The following is a 14,986-nucleotide window of genomic DNA, read 5'->3' as shown; positions in this document are numbered from 1 at the left end:
CTTGTATGTTTATCATAGTACTATTCACAATATCAAAATATAGAATCAACCTAAGTGTCCATCAATGGAGGACTGGATAAAGAAAATGTGATCTATTTATAAATAATGGAATACTATTTAGCCATAAAAAAAAAATCATACAGTTTGCAGCAATGGAACATTATCTTCAGTGAAACAAGCCAGACGTAAGGAGAAATATCACATGGTCCCACTCATAAGTGAGTGCTACAAAATGTGTTCCTATGAATGTAGAGAGTGGAGTAATAGACAAGAGAAACATGAAAGAGTCAGTGGGTGGGAGGGGAAGAGGAGGTTGAGAAATTAGTTAATGGGTACAATGTATGTTATTTAGGGGATAAGTATTCTAAAAGCCCTGACCTGACCACTGTGCAATCTATGTACATAACAAAATTGCACATGTACCTTACAATTTTATACAAATAAAAAGGAAAATAACAAAAATAAAAATATACACACAAGGATACTTGTGTGTATATTGATAATGAATATGAGTATGTAGTTATGTTTTCTTGTGACTTCTTCATAAGACATTCATATTAGGGATATGCTGGACTTTTAAAAAATTAGTGGGAAAATGTTCCTTCTTCCTCTATTTCCTGAGTTTTTGTGTACATTTTTTTTTTCTTTTTAAATGATTCATAGGATAACTATCTGAACCTGGAATTGGTTTTCTTCATGGAAATGTTGTAATTACAAATTTAATTTATTTAACATGTAAAGATATTCAGATTCTCTGTTTCCTTGTGTGTCAGTTCTGGTAATATATGTCTTTCAAAAAACTTCTCCATTTTATCAAAGATGTCAAATTTATTGGCATGCAGCTTTTCATAATGTACCCTTGTTATCTTTTTAACATCTGTAGGATCTGAGGTAGTAAGTCCACTGTCATTCCTAATATTGTAATCTATTTTTTCATTCTATTCTTCTTGATTAACTGTAGGTTTAGCAATTTTATCTTTTCAAAGAACAAATTTTGTTTTTTTAAATATATATTCTCAATTATCTATCTTCTATTTCATTATTTTCTACTGTTTTAATTTTTCTTGTCTTATTCTATAATGTTTTTGACCTTTTTTCTTATATAAAAACTTCAAACTGTATATTTTCCTGTAAATACTGCTATAGCCACATCCTACAAATTAGATATGCTCTGTCTTAATTTAGTTTAAAATACTTTCATTTTCTTCATGTTTATATTTTACCCTGCAGCTTATTTAGAGATATGAGACCTAAATACCATGTGTTGTAGAATTATCCAGATATCCTGTTTTGTTGATTTCTAATTTAGTTCTCTTATCATCAGTGAATATGTACTGTTTGATTTCAATATTCTGCCATAAAGACTTTATTAAGAATTTTTGTACAGTTTTTTAGTTTATATGCTACACATGTACTTTAAAATAATATATACTTTTAAATCACATGTAATGCTCTATAAATATCAATTAAATCAAGGTGCTTTATGAATATACTCACTAAATTTTTGTCTATATCATCTACCAATTACAACCAAAGGATTATTAAAAGATCTTGTTGTAATTCCAAATTTAATTAATTTAGTTTTTGCTTTATGAATTTTTGTGCTCTGTTATTTGGTCCATTTACATTTAGTGTAATTATTAATATGGCTAAGTTTAGGTCTACAACCTCATTACTTCCTCTTGATTTTTTTGCTGGTATTATTTCTCTTTTGCTCTTTCTCACTTTATTTTTGATTAACTAAATATATTTTAGTGCCACATTTTATTTCTTCTATTTAATTCTTAGTTATCTATCATTATCTAGTTATTTTAGAGCTAACATTTTGCATTCTTATTTTGTCAGAGGCTAGAATCAGTATTTTCTCTTCATACATCACACTTTGCATCTGATATTTCACATTTCCTAATTCACCTTTCCCCTTTCTCTCACTGTACCTGTCCAAGGAACAGGGTTTAAAGTTTGAGTTTCACAAAGTTAGAGAGGCTTGGAAATATTGATGCTTCTGAATTCAAACTTGAATTAGTTTCCTATTGCTGCTATAACAAATTATCACCAAAAAAAAAATTAAAAATTTAAACCTTTTAAAAATTAAATTTAAAAAGCCACAAACTTTGAGGCCTAAAGCCACACAAATTTAGCATCTTATACTTCTGGAAGCATAAAATGAGTTATGAGCTAAAATCAAAGTGTTAACAGGCCTGCATTCCATTTAGAAGTTCAGAAAAGAATGCATTTTTTTGTGTTTTCCAACTTTTAGAGGTCAACTACAGTTTTTAGTCTTGTATCCCTCTCCTCCATCTTAAAATCCAGCAATATAGTATCTTCTCTTCTCTCTGATTTCTGCTTTCATCTGTACATCTTCTCTTTCTGCTACTAATCCTCTTTCTTCCCATCTAAGAACCCTTGAGATTTCATTGGGTCTACCCAAAAAATCTAAAATAATTTCCCTATCTCAAAATTCTTAATCACAACTTCAGAGTCCCCTGTAGGATAACATATTCATGGGGTTCATAGATTAGGATGTAGGCAACATTAGGAGACCATTAATCGGCCTACCATAACAGTTTACACCCCTCACTTCACCAATTTAATAATGTTACATATTACAAGAGTATTCTTTCATTTACCCATATACTCAATTTTTGTGTAATTATTGTTATAACCTTTACTTCTATATGTATTACAAACATTATTTTATTGTATTATTTTTCTTTAAATGGACAATTGTTTTTCAAGTAAATTATTAGAACACAGATTCTTTTATATTTATCCACCCACTGAACATTTCTAGTTCTTTATTCTTTCATTTAGATCTGAATTTCAAGCCATTATTATTCCCCTTTAGCTTCTAGTACATCCGTTAGCAAATAAAACTTTTTTCAATAGACAAATAATTTAATAGATGAAATATAACCCTCATAGAATCAATCTTTTTTATGAGATAGGCCATAGGTTATCCAACAATCACCCCGGTAGTTCTAGATATAGGTCACTTAGAAAATTCCTATAAGCCTTTCTATCCTTTTGCAGAACATTTTGTTAAAGCACTGTCAACTTAACATTTTTTATGTATTTTTTACTATTACATAAAAAGCAGTATATTTGGGAGCAAGCATTTTATTTTCCTGTTTTAAGATACTATGTTGCAGGTGGTAGAAAACCAGTAAGAAAAAGAAAACAGGGAAGGTGGAAAAGAGATATAAGGCATGCATGCAGAGCACTCAGCTTGGGCTGATGGCTGTCCTTTTGTATCCATTGGTCCAATTTTTCTGGCTTTTGTGTGTGTGTTGCTGGGTTACAATTGCATACTTTGTGTAATCAACATAAAACCAACTGGCTGAACAGGTTGTTTTTCACCAGCCAAAGAAAAAAAGCTTCATGTGATTAGAATTAAAATTTCTAATTACGAATGCTTTTTAGACTTCTTATTTGAAAGGCTTATCTTATTCACTAAAGGTCTTTATGAAGATTAAGAGATCTAAGACAATTTAACTTGTCTTCATTGCAAAGCAGGCATAAATACTGTAAGTATCAAAGAATAGCTAAACACCAGCAGGTAAAGTTAATTCTCACTAATTCTGCATCTTTAGACTATGTAATGATCAAAAGCAGATGTTAACCAGATATAATTTGGTTTGAGTTGCCTCTAATGTCCTATGTCCCCACATTTTATAGAGGAGTGAAAACTATGTGCAAAAATATTTTTTCTCACCAAATTTCATGGTAAGGTATATCATAATTGCTATTTCCCTGGTAGATGAAAACCTATCGAGTATAAAATACATTTTGGAAATGACACAACAATTTGACAGATGGTTACTAAGAACAAGAACAGTTGGTGATATGGGCTAGTTTTAAAGCTGATAAAAGGGAAGCAGTTTGGAGTAGTAGTACTTTTTTTTTTTCAACTTTTATTTTAGATTCCAGGGTATGTTGCAGGTTTCTTATAAAAGTGTATTGTGTGATGCTGAGGTTTGGAGTATGATTTAACTCATCACCCAGAAAGTGAGCATGGTACCCAACAGGTAGTTTTTCAGCCCTTGCACCCCACCCTCCCTTCCCCCTCTAGGAGTCCCCAGTGTCTATTGTTCTCATCTTTATGTCCATGTATACCCAATGTTTAGCTCCCACTTGTAAGTGAAAACATGCAATGCTTGGTTTTCTGTTTCTGCATTAGTTTGCTTAGGTTAATGGCCTCCAGTTGCATTCATGTTGCTACAAAGGACATGATTTTGTTCTTTTTTATGGCTGCATTTAGTATTCCATGGTGTATAACAGAGTAGTAGTTCTTAAAGAAGACTAGCATATCAAAAACTCTAAGGTTTTTTTATTAGAAACAGAATCTCACTATGTTACCCAGGATAGTCTTCAACATCTGGTTTCAAGAAATCCTCCTAGAGTGCAGGATTATAGGCCTAAGATGCTGTGCCCAGCCCCCAGACAACCTGAGACCATATTTGTTTTATGTTTATTCTTTCCACTAGCCTTCTTCCTTTTCCTATTAATAGCTCCAACAGAGCTAACATTCCTGGGAGAATGAGTATTTACAAAGTTTTTTAAAGCATACATCAGAATCACCTGAAAGACTTATAAAAACAGATTGCCTGACCCCACCTTCAGAGTTTCTTATTCAGTAGGCTTGGGGTGGGGCCTAAGAATTTGCAGGTCTTACAGAGTGACAGGTGATACTGATTCTGCTGGTCCAAGGACCACACTTTGAGAATCATTAACTTTAAAATACTAGGGATACAAAAGAGTAGTGATTTCAACCAACTTAGAGAGTCTCAACATATGGCAGAAAAGAGTATACTAACTGATGTGAGATCAATGTAGCAGAAAAATCTGGGAACAGAAAAGAGTCATGGTGGGAGATATTTTCATACAAAAGAGAAGTGTTCTGGAAAGGACAACTTAGTAAAAAGGTACTTGATTTCTGCCAGAGGCAAATGAAATCACAGTATCAGATTCAGCAGTCTATAGGCAGAATAGTTCTAATCTGAATAAGACAGCTAGATATAGAGAGTATTCCCTTGGGCAGAAGTGAAAGTTCGCCAACATAACCAGGGTACAGTAAATCTGAAAGGGTACAGTAAAAACCTGATCATTGTATAATCATCATATATGATCATTATATGCCCTAATTCCCTTATGGAACAATGAAAGTCACCATGGGGTAGCCTTTTGCTTTGGATGACTAGGAAAACACCAGAAAAGATGAAGACTCATAGCAACACCCTAACCAGGTAACAGATTAGGATTCAGTGATTGCAAAGTTGGCAGGAAAAAAAAGAAAGAAAGAAAGAAAAAGAAGGAAAAAAGCTACTAGAAAGAAAGAAGTTATAATGAGGTTGCTGCCAAACAGGGGCTAGGTTAGACAAAGTAGACTTCCTGTCTTTCACTGACATTTAGAGTATGAATCTCAGGACCATGAGCTTCCACTGTTCAAATTTCAGCATTCTTGCATTGATACATTTTAGGGAAAATGACAATGAAGGATGAAAAACATCTGAAGTCCTGACTCAGCCCCTGCCAAATCTGTCACTAGTTACAAAAATAGAAAGGATTAATATTGAGAATCTACAAAGAACTTAAACAAATTTATAAGAAAAAAACAAACAACCACATCAAAAAGTGGGCAGAGGATATGAACAGACACTTCTCAAAAGAAGACATTTATGCAGCCAACAAACATATGAAAAAAAGCTCATCATCACTGGTCATTAGAGAAATGCAAATCAAAACACAATGAGATACCATCTCACACCAGTTAGAATGGGAATCATTAAAAAGTCAAGAAACAACAGATGCTGGAAAGGATGTGGAGAAATAGGAACACTTTTACACTGTTGGTGGGAGTGTAAATTAGTTCAACCATTGTGGAAGACAATGTAGTGATTCCTCAAGGATCTAGAACCAGAAATGCCATTTGACCCAACAATCCCATTACTGAGTATATACCCAAGGATTATAAATCATTCTACTATAAAGATACATGCACCCGTATGTTTATTGCAGCACTGTTCACAATAGCAGAGACTTGGAACAAACTCAAATGCCCATCAATGACAGACTGGATAAAGAAAATGTGACACACATATACCATGGAATACTATGCAACCATAAAAAAGGATGAGTTCATGCCCTTTGCAGGGACATGGATGAAGCTGGAAACCATCATTCTCAGCAAAATAGCACAGGAAACCAAACACCACACGTTCTCACTCATAAGCGGGAGCTGAACAATGAGAACACATGGACACAGGGAGGGGAATATCACACACTGGGGTTTCTTGGGGGGTCGGGGGCTAGGGGAGGGATAGCATTAGGAGAAATACCTAATGTAGATGACAGGTTGATGGGTGCAACAAACCACCATAACACGTGTATACCTACGTAACAAACCTGCACATTCTGCACATGTATCCCAGAACTTAAAGTATAATAAAAAATAAATAAAAATAAAAGAAAAATAGATTGGTGAATTGCACATATAGTCTACCATACACTTCTAATGATCGTACATTACAAGGGTCTCTGATTTGGAGCTGGGTGATGTCAAGAACTACAGAGCCAGATGGGCCACTGTAGGCTTCTCACCAAGTTGGCCGCTGTAACATTTTATTGATGCAATCATCAAAGTTACCCATACTTAGAAGGGCATTTTTGCTCAGTTTTTAAGTGGTAGCTATGTCAAAAGCATGTGCAAAAATAGGTGCTCCAGTTCATGGTAGTGTCAGCACCAGCAGTAAAACAACACCTGCCATACAGCTTTGGAAAGCATCCAACATCTAAAAGAAAAGTATGTGTGCCTTTATTTCATGGAGATTCATTTGAAGATAGTCAAGGTCCAGAACCTTGCATTGGGAGATGGTAATGCCTTTCCACATGCATTGGGAGATGGTAATACCTGGGAAAAAAATGACAGTATGTGGTACATTACAAACTGGAATGTGTAGTCCTCACAAATAAATATGGAGGCAAAGATGAAGACTATCTGGTAGCAGTGAAAACTGAAAATTGTGGCATTCTGTGCATCCCATCTGTCCAGATAGCAGAGGTAGAATATTATCTTAATTTTGTCCAGTAAAACTAAAACAAATGAAACACTATTGGATCCTGAGCTAGGAGATAGCCCATTTAGCTCCCTTCCGGCTGTAGAATCAGAAGTGAATTAATTCATCCAAGTAAACAGAAGGGGACTCAAGGCAAATCCTTGGCGCTCTGTTTCCAAAAACACTCTTCATTGGCTAATTCTCAGGCTCAATAGATTTGTTTTTATTTGCGAATGAGTAAAACAAAAACATACCAAGTGAATCAGACACAGGGAAGAGACCCAAAAGAAGAAATGTACATTGAATACTTTAGAAAACTATTTGGCAAACTTAATAGCATCCTTGAAACAAGACCAGAAAGCCCATAGAGAGAGAAGAAACTGAAAATAAAGCAGCATAGGACAAGAGTGAGATGCAAGATTAAAAGTAGTAGATGAGACTCTTTCCTTAAGTAAATTTTATTGCTACTTCATTATCTTTTTTCCCATATGTGTAAAATATGTAAGAAATATAAATAAAATACTATTTCTGATATCAACCCATCAAAGAGTTGAGTCAGAGCTGAGGTTTTTCTCTACATTTTCTGTGCAAACTTTCTTTTCTTCTTTCTCAGTTGTTTGGTGAAATACCTATCTATATTTCTCTTTAAACAAAGATGCTGAATAGAGAAAGTTCAGAGAGAATGAGATATTTTTCAAGCTCCTCCTTCTGCCCATTTTAAAACAGTATAAAATCACTCTACTGCTCTTAGAGAAATGGCAATGAGCAGGGCTTGGAAAGGCTCGCCAACCACACTCCTCTCCACATAGGTCTGCATTTGCTCCTCTGCTGCTGCCCGTGGGAGGTGTAAATCTTAGCAAGATTAATAGACCTCATTGGTGATTATGAGCCTTCACTACGACTGATCATATAACTCTTCTGTTTTTTCCATTTTCACTTGCCTTAGGGACTTGAAAGTTTTCTGTGTATAGGTAGGTGGAGACAGAGGAGGGTTAACATGAACCAATTCAAATAGTGGCCATAACGCTTCTCACTCAACCTCACACTCCATATCGGATCCTCTGGATTCCTTGTCAGCTCCATCATCAATAAACATGTGATACCTAAGCACTTACCACCAAGCTACAACCTTAGTCAACAGCTATGTAACTGGTCTACCTGCCTTTGTCTTTGTCCTGCTGAGTCTGTTCTCACAGAGCAGCTAAATTGATGTTTTAAAAACTAAGCTCACTAAATCTCTCCTCTGCTTAAGCCCTTTAGTGCTTCCCAACTCACTTCAAATAAAAGCCCAGGGCCTCTGTACTTGCTGTTTACTCTGGAAAGAATATTCTTGCCCCAGGCTTAACCTTGACTCACTCCCTCAACTCCTTCAGGTCTTTCCTCAGTTTCTAAGAGAGGCTTCCCCTGACCCCCATTTTAAAATGCTAAAATTTCCCACTTATACTCGTGTTCTTTCTTCCTGTCTTTATTTTTTCCATAGTACTTATTACACTCTTTATAAATGTTAAACCACAATGAAGGACTAAGGCAAGGGTCTGAATCAGTCAAGGTTTATTGAGCCAGAGTTTCTGTGACCTGTGCTCTCTGAAGAGGTTTTCAGGAGGCTCCATATTCATACATTTCTTTGAGGAGGAGAAGACGTGTGGGAAGAGAGGGTTAAGCAGTGAGGAAAATGGCTACATTTTTGTGAGACTTTAATTAGTACCCAGTAAATCTGCCTTTTACATAAAGTAAGGTAAACATTCCAAGAAAACGGGAGTAAAAGAAGAATAAATTATGCAGATGTCTCAAGGCAGATGAAGGAACCATTTATATCATCTTGTCTTTGTTCTGCACCTGGGAAGATAAGCTTGTAATATACATTATCAGTGTGAAATCTTAAATACTTTTGTTTTAGGAGCTAGACTTCAACTGCAAAGCTAAAGTTAAAATTGACATTTCCTTGTTTTAGGGGAGAATATATATTTTGAAAGGTTCTGAGGCCGGAAAAGGATTTACTTATGAACAGTTAATGAGGCAGTCATCTGAGATGTATGAGGCTTTCTACCCTTCTGTGGAGGTCTGACCAATGTGTAATGCTTTGACATAAGGTTAGGAAGTAACAGATGTCCATTTGGGAAAAGAATGGCAGTGTTGTAAGACTCGTTCTCCAGGCTTAACTTTCCTTTTGGCATAACAAGTTTGATGGTCCTGAGAAACTGTTTTTGTTGTTGTTGTTGTTGTTGTTGTTATTGTTCTTTGGCAAAATATGCATTTCTTTTGGTCTATCTCCTCTCACTGGAATGAAAGTTTAATGAGGGCAAGGATTTTTCTCTGTTTTGTGTATTGCTATGTCCCTAGTGCTGAAAACAGTTCTCATAATAGACGTTTCATAAATTTTTGTTGAAAAAATAGTTTCAAGATAGTCTTCATTTTACTATTCTGTGTTTTTTTAATTTTTGCACATTGGGCATGTATTGCTTATATAATCAAAATTATTAAAATAAGTATAAGGAAAGTCATACACAACACATAGCTATATATAACTTTCTCCAAAGACATTACAAATAAAATAGGAAATTCTGGGAAAATATTGCAGGTCCAGAAAATTTTAATATTTCCAGGTTTAGTACCTTAATTATTCACTTATTAACTTGAAATATATTAGTGATTTCTCCCTCTTGTCTATGAAGCTCTTTCATCTCAGATATACATTTTGATGAATATAAATTTCAAAAAATATTAGAAAGGAAGTATAAAAATTTGTTATTTTATTTGGAAAAATGAAACAGGATAAGAAATACACAACTAGCAAGCCAGTGGCCCACCTTTAAGCCTCCAATAATTTTTATGGATTTAAGAAGCTACAAATAACATCAATTTTATAGTAGCAATAACCAACAAAGGAAAAGAGCTTCAAATGAAAACAGCAGAAAATTAAATTGGTTCCCTTGGTATTTGATCTAAAGTGAGATAACTTTGTTGACAGTAGAAGGTTTTTAATTTGTCTGTTCACCCACCCACTTGTCTTTCTTTAGCAAAGATGACCCAGGGGCTGAGGTTGTCCTTAAAACTTAATTCATTTGGTTTTTTCCTGGCCATCAGTCACATGTGCATGTGGAAAAAGAAGCAAAAGAACATTGAGTTTTCATATAAAGCAAAACAGAAAAATTGACTTTCTTTTTCAATTGCGCAACTTATTGAGGAACAGATTACCTGGTGTGAATTTGGGCAAATGTATTCCTTAACTGATGATCAATGTACTAAAATCCTCCAGTGGGAACATACTGCCTCTGCTCTTGGTTCTAGCCTCTACACTATATGTTGTACAACTTGCCATGCATTACCAGTTGCTCCTCTCAGAGAAGCCCCTGTCCCTGAAGTTCACTGACCTTCATCTGACCACAAATGTCACTTCTGTCCTTTTAACGGATCTGCTGTCCTGACTCATCCTGCTGGTGACTAGCATGTGTATATTTGCTCATGTTGGAATTTCTTTCATGTGGTTTGATAAATATCAACTCTCTGCTTTGCTTGATTCATAAACTAACTGCAAAATAAGACCAAAAATATTTAAGCATTATCCTCTTTTGAGTGTGAGCTGTAATCAGTGACTGAGAGTATAGAAAAGAGGGGTAAAGAGAGTAACTTTACAATGGCTAAATCTAGAAAACACTGTCTTGGCCAGGGGTTCAAGATTTATATCATCAGTCATTACTCCTGTAGATAGCATGTACCGTGAAATGATGTGATGAGAACGGCACATCACTTCTGTGGTATTCTTCCCCAAAATTCAGAGTCTGTCTAACTGTGAGAAAAACATTAAACAAAATCAGACTGAACATTTTACAAAATACGTGGCCATCTCAAAACTGTAAATAGGCCAGGCATGGTGGCTCACACCTGTAATCCTAGCACTTTGGGAGGCCAAGGTGGGCAGATCACCTGAAGTCAGGAGCTCAAGACCAGCCTGGCCAACATGATGAAATGCCGTCTCTACTAAAAATACAAAAATAAGCTGGGTATGGTGGTGTATGCCTGTAATCCCAGCTACCCAGGAGGCTGAGGCAGCAGAATCACTTGATCCCCAGAGGCAGAGGTTGCAGTGAGCCAAGATCGTGCTACTGCACTCCAGCCTGGGTGACAGAGTGGGACTCCATCTCAAAAAAAAAAAAAAAAAAAAAAAAAAAAAACAGTAAATAATAAAGAACAAGAAACAAAATTGATCCTGGAACAGAAAACAAGCGTTAGTGGAAATAATGGTGAAATCTAATAAAGCCTGGAATTTAGTTAATAATTTTGTACCAACGTTGGTTTCTTAGTTGTGACAAAATTACCATGGTAATGTAATATATTAAGAACAGGGGAATCTGTGTCAGCAGTATTCCAGAATACTGTATACTACCTTTTCATCTCTTCTGTTCAATCTAAAAGTGAGGAGGAAAAAAAAGGAACCAATTAGGCAGATAACTAGGACAAGTCCTCCATAGAATTCTTTTTTTATCAACAAAAGAACAGCCTAAAACATCAGACTTCAAGCATAGATAAGGAGGCAAGGTCCACCATAAAGATGTCTTCTGTGTAACTAGCAAGGGTTACATATACACAGTGGGCTTCAGTGAGTACATTTGTTTCCTTTTGGACATACTCAGATAAGGGAGTTTGCACAGGGGAAGGGGGAGGGGAGGTTGCTTGAAACATGTCTAAGAGGAGTAACACAGAACCCAGCAATGGGGAATTCTTCCCCCTTACACACATTCAGTAAGGGAAATTAAACAACATGGGGTAACTTAAGCTAAGAGTTCAGGGACAGGGAGGAGCTGTCAAGAATTCACACTTCATGCAAATGAAACACCTACTCCCAACCAGTTTTCAGAGTCTTATGTAAATGAAATATCTTGCCCTACTAGCCTGTTTATAAGAGACTTAGTATTTGGCTGTAAAATGACAACCCTCTTTTGGGTCACCTCTCCATGGTGGAGAACTTTCTTCTTTCGCTTATTCGACTTTTACTCCAACCTCATCCTTTCTGTCTATGCCCCTTAATTTTCTTGGTCATGAGACAAAGAACTCTGGGTAATACTTCATGTGAGACTACTACATTGTGGTGCATTGGTGAGACTGCAACAAAAGCATTCAGAAATTTTTAAAATCTGTTAAAAATAGTCAAACAGATAAAAATAATAATATTCCTTTTATTGCTCATAAAGCATAGTTTGCATGACATGGCTTAGGTACAGGGTACCAATAGAATTTTGAATTACAAAACGAGAAATAGGCAGGCTCACCTGAGTACAGGCAACATGGAACACTGCAGTCTTGCCCCAGATGGGGCCTGACTCTTTAAACAACTTGGAAGGGCAGATCAGAATGAGTGCTTTCTACAGGTAACCAGCTCCAAAGAGAAGTGAAGGGGCTGAACTATAGACTCCTGGTTTCTCTTCCAAACTCATCAAGGGTAAGCCACTCTGGTTCCTGGAGAAGAGTGAGAGGACAGAGATAAACCCAGAGTTTAAAGCTAATTGAGTTGCCTGGAATGAAGCAGCCATGGGGAAGGAGTGTTCTCTCCTGACATTTCCCCAGTTTTTTATCTCTTAGCAATTTGAGCTTAATGATTCAGACGAGAGTCAATGTAAGGTGTGGTTATTTCCTTTAGAGGAAGAGATAAGCGGTTTCTACCAACAGTCCTCCTCCCACTTTCATGAGGCTACTGCACCATATAAACTTCTTCTTTTGTGGGAATCCGCCTGAGCCCCTTGATAGGCAGTGTTAATTTTGCCCTGAAAATGCACTCAAATGCTCCTGAGTAACTCCTCAATTAACATAACTCTCAGATCACTCACTCCAAGACTGAAAATTTTCTCCTTATTCTATTACTCATCCATATTATGTTCAGTCACATTTCCCACAAAAGCCTACCAGAAGGACTTCCAGTTTTACCTCCAACAGGTAAGGAGTGTGGAAATCATCACACCTGTCCTTACAACAAGAAAAAGCTAAACAATGACTTTTTTTGGATCAATAAGAGAACTGAGGTCACAGGGAAAATCACCCTCAAATCTGGAAAGACAGGTGAATCCAGAGATTCACAGATGAGATGCATTATTAATATTTAATCAAAATATTATAAAATGCTTCACCTCCTCCATGCCCTTTCATCACACCTGAAAGGCTATAATATAATCACAGTGAATCACAGGTGAAAAGCTGCAAGACCCAGACTCTCTCTCTTCAAGGAGTTCTTACAGAAGCCCAGTATCAACAGGGAAGACAAATACAAGGACATTAGAGGACTCTGAAGCCTTTAATACCTATAACTACAGCAAAAAATAAACACACTGCCAATTTTAGTCAGATTAACATAAAACCTCACACCAACAGCCTACTTAACCTGTTTGTATTATTCAACATACCACATGTGACTTTCAACAAAAAAATTCCAAGTCATGCTAAGAGGCAAGAAAAACACAGTCTAAAGAGAAAGCAACCAGCAGCACCAGATTCAGATATAACACAGATGTTCTAATAATCAGTCAGGGAATTTAAAATAACTACGATAATATGTGAAGGGTTCTGATGGCAAAAATAGACTACATACAAGAACAGATAAGTAGTATAAGCATAGACATGGACACCCTACAAAGATTCAAAAGGAAATACTAGAAATCAAAAACGCTGAAGAATATCTTGAAGGGGTTCATCAGGACATGAGACAGGGCCAGGGAAATAATCAGTGAGCTTAGAGATAGATCAATTGAAACTTCCCAAGCTGAAATACAAAGAGAAAAAAGAATGAAACATTTAAAAGCCAGAACAAAGCAACCAAGAACTGTGAGAGAATTTCAAAAGTTGTAACATAGGTGTAAATAGACTACCAGAAGAAGAAAGACAGAATGGAGCGGAAAACATATTTGAAGTAATAATGGCTGAGAGTTTTCCAAAATTATTCACAGACAACATACCACAGATCCAGGAAACCTAGAGAAGACCAAGAAAGATAAATATCAAAAAATCCACACCTAGACATTTTATATTCAAACTGCAGGAAACCAAAGACAAAGAAAAATCTTGAAAGAAACCGGAAGAAAAAAATCATCTTACCTATCTTTAGAAGAACACAGATAAGAATTACAGTAAACTTCTCATCAGAAAAAAACATACAAGCAAGATGAGAGCAGATTGTAATACTCAAAGTGTTGAAGGGAACATAATCTAGAATCCTATATCCAGTCAAATTATCCTTCAAAAGTAAGGGAGAAATAAAGACTTTCACAGAGAAGGAAAAACTGAGGGAACTCCCTAATAGCAGAAGATTTGAATGACAATAAGTGTTTTATTTTAAAAGTGTGTCATAGAAAAAGAAGGTGAAAAATGATATGGATCAAAGACTTGGGTCTACATAAAGCAAGAACATTAGAGAAAGAATGAATGAAAGTAAAATAAAAGTTTTTAGTTTTTTATTCTTAATTGATCTAAAAGGTAACTACTTAATGGATAAGACAGACAGTGTATTGGGTGAGTATAGCATATGAATAAGTGAAGTGAAAGACAGCATTGTCATAAGAGATAGGAAGCAGAAATTGGGAATATTCTAAGATACTTGTGGTACATGTGATGTAGAATAATCTTATTTGAAGGTAGAGTTAAATTAGTTAAAAATGTATATTGGAAACTCTAGTGCTACCACTAAAAGCATTTTTTAAAGTAATATAATTGACATGTTAAGAGAAGAGATAAAGAGAAAGCATATTGGCCGGGTGCGGTGGCTCATGCCTGTGATCCCAGCACTTTGAGAGGCCAAGGTGGGCAGATCATGGGGTCAAGAGATGGAGACCACCCTGGCCAACATGGTGAAACCACATCTCTACTAAAAATACAAAAATTAGCTGGGTGTGGTGGTGCGTGCCTGTAGTCCCAGCTACTCAGGAGGCTGAGGCAGGAGAATCACTTGA

This window comes from Mandrillus leucophaeus, unplaced genomic scaffold, assembly GCF_000951045.1.
Source record: "Mandrillus leucophaeus isolate KB7577 unplaced genomic scaffold, Mleu.le_1.0 Scaffold802, whole genome shotgun sequence".
In the NCBI taxonomy this organism is placed as follows: Eukaryota; Metazoa; Chordata; class Mammalia; order Primates; family Cercopithecidae; genus Mandrillus; species Mandrillus leucophaeus.
Note: the sequence above shows the minus strand (reverse complement) of the source record.